We start from the raw sequence: 5,000 nt of genomic DNA, 5'->3' as shown, positions 1-5,000 counted from the left end.
ATCGTTTATGGTTAGAACTAGGGCGGTATCTGATCGCCTTCGAACCTCTAACTTTCGTTCTTGATTAATGAAAACATACTTGGCAAATGCTTTCGCTTCTGTTCGTCTTGCGACGATCCAAGAATTTCACCTCTAACGTCGCAATACGAATGCCCCCGCCTGTCCCTATTAATCATTACCTCGGGTTCCGAAAACCAACAAAATAGAACCGAGGTCCTATTCCATTATTCCATGCACACAGTATTCAGGCGGGCTTGCCTGCTTTAAGCACTCTAATTTGTTCAAAGTAAACGTGCCGGCCCACCGAGACACTCAATAAAGAGCACCCTGGTAGGATTTCAACGGGGTCCGCCTCGGGACGCACGAGCACGCACGGGGCGGTCGCACGCCTTCGGCTCGCCCCACCGGCAGGACGTCCCACGATACATGCCAGTTAAACACCGACGGGCGGTGAACCAACAGCGTGGGACACAAATCCAACTACGAGCTTTTTAACCGCAACAACTTTAATATACGCTATTGGAGCTGGAATTACCGCGGCTGCTGGCACCAGACTTGCCCTCCAATAGATACTCGTTAAAGGATTTAAAGTGTACTCATTCCGATTACGGGGCCTCGGATGAGTCCCGTATCGTTATTTTTCGTCACTACCTCCCCGTGCCGGGAGTGGGTAATTTGCGCGCCTGCTGCCTTCCTTGGATGTGGTAGCCGTTTCTCAGGCTCCCTCTCCGGAATCGAACCCTGATTCCCCGTTACCCGTTACAACCATGGTAGGCGCAGAACCTACCATCGACAGTTGATAAGGCAGACATTTGAAAGATGCGTCGCCGGTACGAGGACCGTGCGATCAGCCCAAAGTTATTCAGAGTCACCAAGGCAAACGGACCGGACGAGCCGACCGATTGGTTTTGATCTAATAAAAGCGTCCCTTCCATCTCTGGTCGGGACTCTGTTTGCATGTATTAGCTCTAGAATTACCACAGTTATCCAAGTAACGTGGGTACGATCTAAGGAACCATAACTGATTTAATGAGCCATTCGCGGTTTCACCTTAATGCGGCTTGTACTGAGACATGCATGGCTTAATCTTTGAGACAAGCATATGACTACTGGCAGGATCAACCAGGGAGCTGCGTCAACTAGAGCTGAGCAGCCGGCCGCCCGGGAGTGTGTCCCGGGGGCCCGCGCGAACACGCAAGCGTCCGCTCAATCATTCTGCAAACAGGAGGAGGCTGAGCTCCCCTGCACAATACACCTCGAAACCCTCTCAGGTCCCGGCGGCGCGCAGCGCCGTCCCAAGTACTTGGTCGGGTTCGAGAGAGGCGCAATCGCCCGGAGTTAGGCGAGTAGACGCTTTCGGTGCGACCACCCGTGCTCCCAACTGAGCTTGCCGCTGCCGACAGAGGCCCGGGAGCGTGCTGTCGTGGCATTGCCGGCGGGAGACAACACGCGCCACCTACGGTGACCGGCAGCTCCAACGCCAGCGCCACAGAAGGACAAAAGCCCCACTTGGGTGCCGAAGCGAACTCTCCCAGCACAGCGCACGCGCCAACACATCCGCACAGCTGCGATACAAACCACCAGCGAGAACCGCTGGGGCGACCGAGCAGCAGACGGCGTCGCGGCGCCGAGCGCCGGGCGGCGGCGCATCCTCAACGCACACAGTCCTCAATCGGACCAGCACACTGAAGATGTCCACCGCGCTTCGCACCGGGCCCGCGAGGACCTACTTTGGCCGCACGGCGCCGCGCGCAGGGTGCGCCGGCGCGCAGCTGCGACGCCTGCCGCGTCCGTCGGCCGGCGCGCCTGCCACTGGCCGCCCCCACCAGCCGGCTGTAGCGCGTGCGCCCACGCACCGCGCGGCCAGCACGCCGGGAGGCGCCCCCTCACCGGCCGGGGACGGTCCCACCCAGCCACCGCCGCGTATCGCTTCACACCCAGATGCCGTTCAGTTTCGTCGGCATGGTGGGTATCGCTGGAACAACCGGTTAGTACCTCAACCTATCGTCGCCATCACCGATTCACCCCTAGCGAGAACAACCGCACCACAACAGGTTACCATTTGTTCATTTGCGTAACTTCACCAGAAAACGCAGGCGTCCATCGCCATTTGCAACTTCCACGATTATTGCATGCCTGTGTCAGGTGTCACGCCACACTACGTCTGCCCACATACACGCAACAAAATGTGCACGCCTAGACAATACGTGGAAGGTGGCCCCCGTACGTATGCGATGTCCATTGCTCGAACGACTGTCAACCGGCCTCTGTAGCATGTCGCAGATATGGAACGCGGTGCACCATGCCATCACGGTGTGTGAGGAGAGACGACTAGGTCCGAATACATCAACAGACAGCTCATGCTGATCGCCATCCACGGCGTCCGTTCCTCCCACACGTCTCTATGGCGTACCACACTGCAATCCAGCTCTCATAGGGAGACGACACGTAGCTGCGTGCACAATATTTGCACTGTATGGTCCGCCGTTTTTGGGCGCAGTCGTTGTACGGTCACACATGTGCCACGATGTATCATTCAGTACATAAGGACGAATGTGCAGTACAGATTGTGGTTTACGCGTACGACATTAGCGGACAGTTGACACAGGCCGCACCACAACGTAGCCTGAGTACGTCGCATGCGGAGGGCATTGAACATGCAAAGTTCTCACCAACCAGCTTGCGAAGGCAGGGGGCAAGGTGGGGACGTGGGGAGGGGCGGCATGTACGTCCTGCTGCCATCCACATTACAGTGTACAGCAGGAGCATGTGGAAAGTGAGCAAGACTTGCAAGGTGTTTAACATGAAGCGATACACAGGGGAGCGGGGAGTGCGAGTAGCGAACTATATTGCGAGGGTTGCGGGTGGGCAACACTACACTAATTGAACGAGTCGTATAACAATTACAGAGCAGGTTTAGGCGACAACGTGGGTTACGTTAGGCGACAACGTGGGTTACGTTAGGGGACAACGTGGGTTACGTTAGGGCACAACGTGGGTTAGGTTAAGGCACAACGTGGGTTAGGTTAAGGCACGACATGGGTTAGGTTAAGGCACGACATGGGTTAGGTTAAGGCACGACATGGGTTAGGTTAAGGCACGACATGGGTTAGGTTAAGGCACGACATGGGTTAGGTTAAGGCACGACATGGGTTAGGTTAAGGCACGACATGGGTTAGGTTAAGGCACGACATGGGTTAGGTTAAGGCACGACATGGGTTAGGTTAAGGCACGACATGGGTTAGGTTAAGGCACGACATGGGTTAGGTTAAGGCACGACATGGGTTAGGTTAAGGCACAACATGGGTTAGGTTAAGGCACAACATGGGTTAGGTTAAGGCACAACATGGGTTAGGTTAAGGCACAACATGGGTTAGGTTAAGGCACAACATGGGTTAGGTTAAGGCACAACATGGGTTAGGTTAAGGCACAACATGGGTTAGGTTAAGGCACAACATGGGTTAGGTTAAGGCACAACATGGGTTAGGTTAAGGCACAACATGGGTTAGGTTAAGGCACAACATGGGTTAGGTTAAGGCACAACATGGGTTAGGTTAAGGCACAACATGGGTTAGGTTAAGGCACAACATGGGTTAGGTTAAGGCACAACATGGGTTAGGTTAAGGCACAACATGGGTTAGGTTAAGGCACAACATGGGTTAGGTTAAGGCACAACATGGGTTAGGTTAAGGCACAACATGGGTTAGGTTAAGGCACAACATAGGTTAGGTTAAGGCACAACATAGGTTAGGTTAAGGCACAACATAGGTTAGGTTAAGGCACAACATAGGTTAGGTTAAGGCACAACATAGGTTAGGTTAAGGCACAACATAGGTTAGGTTAAGGCACAACATAGGTTAGGTTAAGGCACAACATAGGTTAGGTTAAGGCACAACATAGGTTAGGTTAAGGCACAACATAGGTTAGGTTAAGGCACAACATAGGTTAGGTTAAGGCACAACATAGGTTAGGTTAAGGCACAACATAGGTTAGGTTAAGGCACAACATAGGTTAGGTTAAGGTACAACATAGGTTAGGTTAAGGTACAACATAGGTTAGGTTAAGGTACAACATAGGTTAGGTTAAGGTACAACATAGGTTAGGTTAGGTTAGGTTACACGTTGTTGTAAGGAAAGGTGTAGGGGGGGGCGGGGGCGGCAGGTTCGTTGATAGTGATTATAGTAAGTGAATGCTTGTGACATGATCAGATTTGTCACGTCAGGATGCACCTTTGGCTTATTAGAGGCGGCGCTCCAATTCTATGCTTGTGTCAGACCTGTGTCTTTGACTCATGTCATTGTTTGTGCGCTGTGACAGGAGGTACTATTGTGATGTTGGGTGCACCGTTGTATAGGACATGTGTGGGTGTTGGTGCCTGATCTGCGCAATGGTGGATGTCGAAAGGGTGGGATATTGTATTTTCCGCATGGACCTCCTGGTCTGGTTGTGATAGTGTGGATTGTGTAATGTGGCGGAGAGGATGCACTGGATGTTGTTCCATGCTGGTGCTTACATATTGTATGTGCGCCCGTTAGAAGCAGAGAGTGGTGCGTGATCAGAGTGGCTGGCTGACGTGTGGTTCCCATTGTGGGCAGACTCTTTCAGCATGTATACGGACAGTTGTATATATATTCTGTAGTTTGATGGCTCTGCATTGATTACTAATCAGCGCCGTGTGTACGGGTAATCTGGTTCCAGTCCAAAATGTTCCATCTGTGTACATTAGTGACAAAGACTCCCCTCATGCAGTGGGGCTCGGTCTGTTATAACTCTTCCGCGTAATATATTTGCCCCACGTTTTTGCGACTGCGAGTGCGAGTGCAACGCGCATGGGGACCGACATGCTGATGGCTCGGTATCGGACGCCGTACAGTGAGCAACGCGATCGCGTCTCTCGCTCGTAAGTGGTACAGGTCGCGGCTCATGTATAGGGACAGCGGGAATGTCGCATATTGGCAATAACTCTTCATGAAACGCACGTTATAGGGGTGGATTGCACT

The 5,000-nt window shown here is 52.9% G+C and overlaps 1 non-coding gene across 1 annotated transcript in view; it reads right to left on the bottom strand.

The window, feature by feature from the left end:
• Positions 1-1,129, bottom strand: part of LOC124773554 — a 1,909-nt gene extending 780 nt beyond the window's left edge. Inside the window, exon 1 of the ribosomal RNA XR_007014798.1 lies at positions 1-1,129. This exon is cut by the window's left edge and continues 780 nt beyond it. This is a non-coding gene — a ribosomal RNA (small subunit ribosomal RNA).
• Between the last annotated feature and the right edge of the window lie 3,871 nt (positions 1,130-5,000).

Source organism: Schistocerca piceifrons, unplaced genomic scaffold (assembly GCF_021461385.2).
Source record: "Schistocerca piceifrons isolate TAMUIC-IGC-003096 unplaced genomic scaffold, iqSchPice1.1 HiC_scaffold_954, whole genome shotgun sequence".
In the NCBI taxonomy this organism is placed as follows: Eukaryota; Metazoa; Arthropoda; class Insecta; order Orthoptera; family Acrididae; genus Schistocerca; species Schistocerca piceifrons.
The sequence above is the reverse complement of the archived record's forward strand: the minus strand, read 5'-3'. Positions and strand labels throughout refer to the sequence as shown.